Raw genomic sequence first — 10,462 nt, 5'->3', positions numbered from 1 at the left:
TGACTAAAAATATCTCTTCCATTGGCTTGAAATCATTCAGATCAGACTTTATCCTTATGTAAATGCTAAAACTTGAGATTCTTTCATGCTCACACCACACTTTGTCCCAACTCCATAATTTGCTCAGGCTGGGCCTTCTCTGAAATGCCCTTCCTGCGTTCTTTCTCACTTCCTATTTGTACACCAGGTTGGGAGCCACTTCTGTAGGATGTCTTTCTCAGGCCTTTACCCCAAACCACCAGGTAGCTAGGGATTTGCATTTTAGCAAGCTCAATATGATAACACGGAGGCCAGGAGACTATGCTGGGAAAGATTGAAGGCAGGAGGATAAGCGGACGACAGAGGATTAGATGGTTGGATGGCATCACTGACTCAATGGACATGAGTCTGAGTAAACTCTGGGAGATGGTGAAGGATAGGGAAGCCTGGCATGCTGCAGTCTATGGGGTCACAAAGAGTCAGACCTGACGAGTGACTGAACAACAGCACTGCCATGCAGGAGATCAGGGCTTTAACTGGGTTTGGAGAAAAGAGGACAGGTGAGGAGCAGATTTTGTAGGTAGAACTGATAGTGCTTGAGAACAGAGTTTTGCTTGAGATGGATCCTGAGCATTCATCATACAACTAAATAAAAATGTTAGCCCATTAGCACAGTGCAGACCTCAGGATTCTGCATGTCCTGAGGTGTTTACAATTGCCTTTACTCCTGTTCCCTTCCAGAAAGCTATGTGACTTTGTTTCCCTCTATGTTTGCCCAGTACCTCATGTGTTAGTCACTGTCATGTCCAACTTTTTTGCAACTCCATGGACTGTATCCTTCCAAGCTTCTCTGTCCATGGAATTGTCCAGGCAAGAATACTGGAGTGGGTGGCCATTCCCTTCTCCAGGGGAATCTTCGTGACCCAGGGATAAGACCCTGGTCTCCTGCTTTGGCAGGCAGATTCTTTACCATCTGAGCCACCAGGGCAGCCCATTCTGTAAATATCTGTATGACCACATTTACCAAAGGGTTTATGTTTGCTAACTATATTGAACTATGAGCACCCAAAGTAAGAGCTCTCATTTATTTTCATGATCTCAGCAGAATGCCCCGCATATACTTAGTGCTTAAAAATAACAGCTGGATGATTGAGGTCTTATCAGACGATTTGTACATTTCAATTTTGAAAAGATAGTTACCTGGAGGGATAGAGATCAGTAATATGTTGACACATGAACCTAAGTTAATATATCCGATTGACCTCTTTTCAGGGGCAGGAAAAAAGTGGTGGGGAGTTAGCATAGACAGCAAGTTTGATTTTTGGGTAGGTCAGCAGTGAAAGCTAAGTGTCAGCCCTGGGAGAGAGGAACGGTCGACTACCTAGTTTGTATTCTTCTGTCTTAGCACGTTCCCTATGTGAAAGGAGGGAGAAAGCCAGAAATGTTTTGGAGACCAGTGTTCTGACATTTAGTCTTTCTTGACTAGATGGTGGAAACTGAACAGAAGCAAACCATATGGAGATTAGGTGGGGTGGGCAGTTGTTGGAGAGCTTTAGGACATGGACATGTGATAGGAGTGTATGTAGAAGTGCACAAGAGTCTTTTCAGAAAGAAACCCATCTTATCTACAGAGTGTTTTGTGTATTTGCACAGACAACTTGCTCCTTTATCTGAGTTCTTAAAACACTCAGTTATCTGCCTAAGAGCGATGCTTTTTGATATAAACAACTATCTACCTGGTGTCAGAATTTCTTAACAGATAAGACACACTTGGGCTCAGGAAGGAACTTCTGCAGTCAGATAGCACACTAAACTTTTATTGTTAATATGGGAAGAAAGGCATGCATCAGAATAACAGGAAGACCTGCTCCGGTGTATCTGAACCTGACATGGGGGAGGGGTTGTCATTTTTATCAGGCAGCAGTTCTTGAAACATGGTCTGTCCTAGATTTTACTGCTTTCTGAATTTTTAGTACCATGGCAGAGATTAAATGAAATCCAGGATTATTTTAGACAGTGTTAGAAATGAACAATAAAATGTTTCACATTAAGAATCTGACTGATCTTGTTGTATTTCATAGGATTTAGCACTTGTCTGTGTTTGTCCAATTAAATGTCTTCATCCATAACATGTGTTTCTTTCCTGAGTGCAGGGATAGGTAGGAGTGGATCTTTTCCTATGAAGAAAAATTTTGCTATCATGTTTAAACACACAAAATTTCACAGTTATTTTCTAATAACTCTGTATGTGCCAAACAAAGTTATTAAATATAAAGATTTATAAATGACATTTTGACTTCTGAATTATATGGGATATTAAGAAACCATACTAAATAAACTTTCAAGTTATACTGATTAGGAAGTTGGATATTCTCAGAAAGAAAATAAAGATTTTAATTTCTTTTTAGACATACGTTTTTGTCTTATCCCTCAGTCTTATCGCAGTGAAGAGATAAAATGGAAGTTTAAGGTAACTTTTTATATTTTTTATTTCTGTATTCTAACAATACAGAGATGATTCCTAGGAAACCTCATTTCCCTGACAAGTCAAAAGTTTACCTTTGTGCTTCTTGTTATTTGCTTTTAAAAGTGTCAGACACTTTAATTCTTTTTTCCCCCTTTCATCTCCAAAGTCAATTTAACTGCTTAACCAAATACATCTTAATAGTGTTGATAAAGTCTCATTATTATTCTCAGTAATAATTATTTCTTTAGGACCAGCAGGAAGTCTGGTATTCAACATGGTTTATAAACTCAGTGAGATGGACGATTCACAGAAATGCCAGCTGCTGTTGAGACAGAACAGTGTTCTTCTGGCCTCCTTTGCCTTAGTATACAGTTTTGTTTGTTTCCTTATTCCTGCCAAGTAGACTTCCCTTGAGAAGTTTATATGGAGAATCTAAGGAAGGTGTGTTTTCAGGAAAACTTAGTGGCCACATAGGAAAGAAGTCTTAGTGAGATACAGCAAAGGTCTTTATAACATGGCCTGGAGTATTTTAATTCTGGAGGAAGTAGGTATGAGGTGGTGGCAGAAAGGGAAAGATACTGAGGTGTTTCTAACATGGGCACAGGGATATGTGGCAATAATAGAACGTTACTAAAGTTTTCCTCTAGAATGAGCCATTGCCAAATATAATTTGAAGCTTAATGCAGCCCCAGGAAAATACCAATTTCTATGATTTTTATGAACTGGCACTTTGGCAAAATGATTGATAATGAAGAAATGTATTCACAATTTACAATTGAAGCTCATATTGTGAATTGAATTTAGCTAGGTGTGATACACATGGTGGGTACACATGGATGTCTTTCCAAAGGTCTGATTTCTTATAAAACAATACTCAAATAATTTAACATATAACTATAAGTATTCTGAAGGGCTTCCCTGGTGGCTCAGATGGTAAAGTGTCTGCCTGCAATGCAGGAGACCCAGGTTCGATCCCTGGGTTGGGAAGATCCCCTGGAGAAGGAAATGGTAATCCACTCCAGTATTCTTGCCTGGAAAATTCCATGGACAGAGGAGCCTAGTCCATGGGGTTGCAAAGAGTTGGACACGACTAAGCAACTTCAATTTCTTTTCACTTTTCATAAGTATTCTAGGCCTAACTAGTAGGCAAATTTTGCATTACCATTCAATACTAGTTAGTAGTTTCTAAACCCAGGTCAAGTATCTAACCACCCTAAAGAAATGTTTTGTTGTGAAGCTAAAAATATTGCATATTATATTCTTTAATTAGAGGCAGCTGTACCTCAGGTCTAATGAGATGCATATTGTTAAGTGGCAATGCTTGCCATATCCCTTCATCAAAATTATCCAAAATTTAGTCTTAATCATTTTTTCACTGAATCTATGGGGATACTTCTTATTTTTTCTTTTTGTTTTGAGTGATAGCTGGGTTGTGTGGGGGAGTGGATGTTCAGAATGTTGGTGACCAGTTTGTAAGAATCTCCAAAGGGTAGCACTGAAACAGTTGATGGAGTTGTAAACAGGGTTCTATGTCCTTAGCTTTTCATATCCAGGACGCTTTGTGACTTTAAACAAAATCAGAATAGGCAGACTGATACCTGTTTCAGTATGGATTATTTTCCTATCAGTATAAAGTATGCTAAAGTGTGAGAGAAAGCAAAATTTGGGATATTTTTGTGAGAATATTATACTATAGGTGAACATATGTCAGATATTATATTGCTGCTGCTGCTGCTGCTGCTAAGTCACTTCAGTAGTGTTCAACTCTGTGCGACCCCATAGACCATCAGCCCACCAGGCTCCCCCCGACCCTGGGATTCTCCAGGCAAGAACACTGGAGTGGGTTGCCATTTCCTTCTCCAAGATATTATACTAATTTAGTCTAAATACTCTAACAGTATAAAATGATAGGTAGATAGGCTGTCTTCTCTAAAGAGATCATAGTTTAAGTAATACTTGGAAATGGTCAAATATTAACTTTTCACCTTAGAGATACCTTATAATAGAGATAAATTCAGTAATGTCTGTATTTTGCTTCTAAGAATTTGACGACCAAAGACCTTTGCCTTTGCCCTCATGTTCTGATAATATTTCATTTCCGTGAATAGTTTCCATTTCTCAAGCCTCTGAACCCATGAAGAGTTCTCCTCCCTTATATCTCAACTCTCTTGAGATAATGCTCTAAAGGAGAAGTCCAGTCCCTTCCATGGGTGCTGCCATAACCATATGGTAACCTTTACCTCTTCCCAGGGGTTCCTGTTGGCTGAATTTGCAGGAGTCTACTCTACTATGTTCAGTGGTTATTTAGTAAAATTGAAATGCTACTTGTGCATGGCCCATTTCAACTTTCCCATGATTCTTAGGAAGGCCCTGGCCTCCATTTTGAAAACAGAAAATAAAACCATAGATTTGTGAAGGTCAAGGGGAAGTGAAGAAAGCAGTAGCAATTGTTAAGACATGGCAACTTCTTGTTTAAACTTCATTAGCCACACTTATATATTGACTCTCAGGTAGACACTCTAATGACTTGTAATTTTGTTGGGTGCTTTATGAAGCAAAAGAAAATGGCAGACCTTACAAAATGCATGAATAGAGAGAAAGCTTCAGTATTGGTAATCAGCTCAATAGAATAAAAAAATGGGAGCTGGGCTATTTGCTGAAGGTTTGAGTGCAAATTTGACAAGTCCAGAAAAATGGATTGCACTCCAGTGAGAATTAACTCAAACTTGAATTCAGAAAACTCCACGTTTCTTCCTTGTTGAGTCCTGCAAATAGAGAAGAGCCTAAAAACGGGAAGTAATTCAGAAGTAGGGGTTTGGAGAGTAAACTGGTGATTTCCATGGAAATAAGCTGTATTTTTTTTTTTTTTATGATTTTTGTGTGTGTGCGTGCCACTTTTAAGCTATTGCTTTCAGTTTACTTCAATGCAGTCACTGAAGTAGCTTAGAAAGAAATCTTTGATATGCCAGATCAACCAAAAGTTTTAAAATATCCTTTTGTGCCTCCATTTATAATGCAAATAGTAAGTTGGCATTTTGGGTTCATTTCACCATCGTCTCTGAAGTGGGTTAACATACACAGAGTTAGGAAGTGAAGGGAGTCCCACAAGAGAGCACATCTTTGATAGTTCAATAATAGTAAAAAAAATGTATTTAGGTCTTTCCTAAATACCTTTTACTTCCTAAGATATAAAAAATGAGAGGAAGAGATCTAAGAAGAATAAATTGTGGTTGCCCTCTATATTAGCTGAATGACTAAAGATATTGTTCTATGAATTACCCACTACTTAAATATTCCTAAGTCTCGCCTTTATGAGCTCATAAAAAAGACTTTGCTTATGTGTATAGGAAAGCCAGTATCTTTATATACTGTCAGAATAGAACTAACATACTGTTTCAATATAAGTTTGAAAACCAGCAAATATTTTGTTATATAAAGCAAGCTGGGCAATCACCTTAAACCCATGTTTACATTTTAGTTCTATCATATATAAACATTCCCTCGCTGAAATAGTTTAAAAAAGTAGTAACTGATATTTGAGAATGATGGAAAGAGACTGAATTCTGGTTGAAATAGTATTACCACTGTCGTGTTTTATTCAGGAGAATCTCCATTCTTTTTTCAGATATACTAAAAAAGCCAAAATTAATTAACATCAGAAATGAAAATGAAGGTTGGCAATGATCATACATCCCTGCTAGCAGAGGGAAGGCTGGAAGTCCTGTGTAGTATAAACCTCAGATTCCACTTTTCGATGTGAATTCCCCTGTAAAACCTCTCATGCATTCTGAAGTTTTAGAATTTCTTGTAGGTAACTGATGTCAAAATACATTTTCCGACAAATACCTCCCAAAAGTGCAACCAAAAGCAATAGCATTTCAGGAAGCTTCAGCTGAAGTGTGAGTAATAACCTCTGGATAAACAGAAGTTTTACCATCTTCTGTTTCATGATTGAGCTTTTCAAATGTAAACAATTTACAAGGACAAAAGTGGGCCATGTCAGATTCGAGAAACAGAGAAAAGCTTGACAGGAAAACCAGATTTGTGCTTTGTCTAGGAGAGGTAGTTAGGACACGCCTATGATTCTAAACTATTTAGAGATATCCTCATCTTTGAAATCATCATTTCTGCTCTTCCCTCCAGCCTCACTCTCTTCCCTTCTCCTCTTGGGCACTGTCTAGGACTTCTTTTCCTTTGCTTCTCTCAGGGACCTGATTTCTCAGTTCCTTCCCAGTCTCCTCTCATTCATCTTTCTTTAGCCTTCTCCCATTCAGGCATGTTGAGGAACCATTTCTTCTTAGTTGCTTTCCTTGCCTCAGCCTTGCTGAAGTACCTCTCATACATATTTTATAATGGTTATATTTTAGGAGAAAAATGTCTCCCAATGACCCACTTTCTTTTTGCTATCTGACTTGAACTATGTTTTATAACTCTGATTTGGGCAAATATTTATTTTCCTACACTGACTCTCTCTTTGCTGTCTCATTTAACACAGCTGGTATACAAGTGATCTAATGCTGAAACTGTTTAGCATGTCAAGACCCATCTGCAGAAATGATGATAAAATACCAGGAGAAAGCAAGGTATATACATATTATAGTGGATGCTGTTGGTACCCTGCCTAGATCCCCTTCAGTGACTGTACTTGCTCCCCATAGCTGCTTTGAGTGTGGCTAGTAAACTTATAACTGCCTCCTCTGGAAAATTGCCCTCTGGCCAGTGACTGTCAGGTATGAGGGAAGCTTGCAAAGGCCAGCCTCATGGCCTCAAGTTGCACCTAATGCTGTTTTGTGATTTGTGCTCCAGAATTTCTCTGAAGATCAACTGAAGCTGGTCTCCCGCTGAGCCCAGATTCTTGCCTGGTGTCCTTGCCTTCTTTTTTCCCTCTCCTTCTGCTTCAGACCACCTCAAAAAAGTCATTTGAACAAGAATTCCTATCCCAGTCCTTGCTTCTAGGGAAACTCGCTTAAGACATATACTTTTAAAATGAAGAAAAATCTTAGAAGTATTTGAGCAAGATCTCCAATATATGAGAAACAACCAAATTCAAGATGGGCATTGATAGAATAAAGCCTTAGATTTGGAAAAACAGAATGAAAACTTAAGATATTTTCAGCTGTGGCAAAACTTAATATAGAGACATTATTTTTTAACCTCTTAAAAAAACAGGATATACATTTTAAGGAATTGTAAACATTTAAGATGTTATTAGCATAGAGAAATCCCATGCGTGGGGCTGCAGCAGTCTCCTGAGTACTTACAGAATGACCAGTACTTCATAATTTCCAAAGCAGTTTCTATTACATGACCTTAAGTCAATCTCATGACAAGCATGAAAAGCATGCATGCTAATTGCTTCAGTCTGTCAAACTCTTTGCAACGCTATGGACTGTAGCCCACCAGACTCCTCTGTCCATGGGGTTCTCCAGGCAAGAATACTGGAATGGGTTGCCATGCCCTCCTCCAGGGGATCTTCCTGCCCTAAGGATCGAACCTGTGTCTTCTGAGTCTCCTGCATTGCAGACGGATTCTTTATCCACTGAGTCAGCTGGGAAACAGGGATAATGATTAGCTCCATTTCCAACATGTAAATTATCTTAAAGAGGTTAAATGACTTGGCAATTATCTCACAGTTAGTAAATAGCTGGTCCCTAGTCAGTATTCAAACCCAGGTATCTGTGTGAAATATGATAAGACTTGCTGATTAACTTAAGCCACATTCTTAGGCTTATCACAGGTTGAGTCTTCATAATTCTGTTATAAAGTCTATTTGGGTTGTCTTAGTGATCCACCTACTAATCTAGAATTAATCTTGGACACAGTGGTCAAATTAACATTAAATGTATTTTAGCTACCCATTGATACGTAACAAATTATTCTAAAAAAATATAGCAACTTAAAACAAATTTATTACTTACAATATCTGTGGGTTAGGAATCTGAGGGTTACTTAAGTAATTCTTCTCAAAGACTTCTCAGAGCTACAGTCAAGGTGTTGGCCAGGATTGTGGTCTCATCTAAAGGTTTTGTTGAGGGAGTATTAGCTTCTAAGCTTATTTGTGCAGTTGTTGGCGGGATTCAGTTCCTGGGGAACCATTGGCCTGAGGGCTTGATTTCCTCACTAGCTGTTGGCTGGAGACCCCCCTCAGTTCCTTATCACACAGCCTTTGCCACTGGGCACACAATATGGCAGGTGACTTTTCTCAAGGTGAGCAGAACAAGCAAGGTAGAAGCCTGAGCTCTACCTTGAAAATGATATCCCATCACTTTGACCGTGTTTTGTATTTTAGAAGTGAATGACTATGTCCAGTCCACTTTCAGTGACATGAACATCAGGTGGCAGGAATCGTTTGAGAAGCTGCCTTCCTCAGCGGGTCCCTTGACTTTCTCGTGTGTAAGGCCCTGCAGCTTGATCCAACCCCTTCTTCTCTCTATAGGGAAGCACTGGATAATTTTCAGTATGTTAATTTCATGGGCATGAGCATATGTGCTCTAGTTTAACACTCTTCTCACTTGTTCTTCCACCCACCCACTCTGATTTCTCTTCTTGTTTGGCTCGTCCTTTCTTGCTTCCTCTGTCCCCCTGCTAGGGGGACTCTTCTCTTTCAGACTCCCTGTTTTTGTCTGTCTTTCCTTCTCACCATGTCAACAGTCATTCTCCTCCCAAGAATCTACACCCTTTACATCTTTCATGCTATAATGGCCTTTATTGCTTCTTTATCTGCTCATGGGGCAATGAATAACCAGCAATTTTAGATGCTAGCTTTTAAAATTCTAAATAAAGTGATTTAATTGGACTATTGGGTCTGGGCTTTCTTCTAAGCTTCTCTAGGAAGATGACACCATCATGATCACTTCAGTGAAGGGCAGTGCGATGGTGGATTTCTTTTCTATTTTTCCATGCACAACGTCAGGACTCAGTTATAGCTAATGTCCAGTCTTGTGTGCTTTATGTTAAATTCATTAAAAACATAAGATGATGGTAATTGATGGTAATGGCAATCACAATAATGATGATTTTAATGATGTAGGCCAAAGTACACTATTACATCACATACCTAAAATGACCTGTTTAACTCTTGATGGCAGGATCAGCAAACTTTATCTCTATTTCCAGTATCCAGCGTTATTTGAATGAATAAATAAGTGTAGTACTGCAGCAGAACTACAGTCAGTTGGGTAGGCTGGCTATTTCAGTTACTAAAGATAGGGTAGAAAATGGTTTTTCTAAATCGTATGTGAAACTCAGAAAAAATGTTAATGATATCTTTCTATTTTCAGCAATAGGAATTGCTCTCAATGAAAAGGAACTCTTAGACCTAGCAGAGCACATATTTCACATGTGGTGATGATGTGTAGTAATTAGCCTATTTTGGTTTAGGGTGACTGATAGTGATTCCATGGACTGTATTATGATATTAGGCAAAGATTCTTGGGGCAAAACGTGATTAGAATATGTTCAACTTGATGATGTGTATGTTAAGCCTATTGGCACACACTAACCAATCTCATTGCATGATCTACCAGCTAGAAATATCACAAGTAGGACTCAAATTATTTGGAGAACAGTTGTTTAGTGAGTTAGAATGAATGAAGTCTTTAGTGAGCACAGGCATTAAATTCTGTCCTGGTTTGCTGCTTGTCATGCCCTAGTCTCCATCCGGAATGCCCAAGGCACTCTTTTTCAGGACACTTCACCTACCAGTTATATTTCAAAAACTACTGATTTGGTTCTTGCTGATGGAGTTTAGACTCTTAGGAGTCCAGCTGCTGGATTACATACAGACTAATGACCCATCAGATGCTGAAGGCAAAATGCTTAAAGTGCACTAGTGAATTAAACCATAGTATTTTAGGAAAGGAAGAATTTATTGTGTCATTAAACTTAATTCAATAAGTTTTGCTTCCTTAGATGCAGTGCACTGAGGGAAAAGTCAGAAATTAATTTTAAACAAGTGCTATCATTTTTCTTCCACTTTCTCAGGTAAAGAATATTCATGTGAAATTAAGAGACAGT

The 10,462-nt window shown here is 38.7% G+C and overlaps 1 non-coding gene across 1 annotated transcript; it reads left to right on the top strand.

Moving 5' to 3' along the window:
* Positions 1–3,361: 3,361 nt before the first annotated feature.
* TRNAC-GCA (transfer RNA cysteine (anticodon GCA)) lies at positions 3,362–3,433 on the top strand. The gene has a single exon. It is a non-coding gene; the product is annotated as a tRNA-Cys (tRNA).
* The last annotated feature ends 7,029 nt before the right edge of the window (positions 3,434–10,462 follow it).

The sequence above is a fragment of the Ovis aries genome, chromosome 2 (genome assembly GCF_016772045.2).
Source record: "Ovis aries strain OAR_USU_Benz2616 breed Rambouillet chromosome 2, ARS-UI_Ramb_v3.0, whole genome shotgun sequence".
NCBI lineage: Eukaryota > Metazoa > Chordata > Mammalia > Artiodactyla > Bovidae > Ovis > Ovis aries.
The sequence above is the reverse complement of the archived record's forward strand: the minus strand, read 5'-3'. Positions and strand labels throughout refer to the sequence as shown.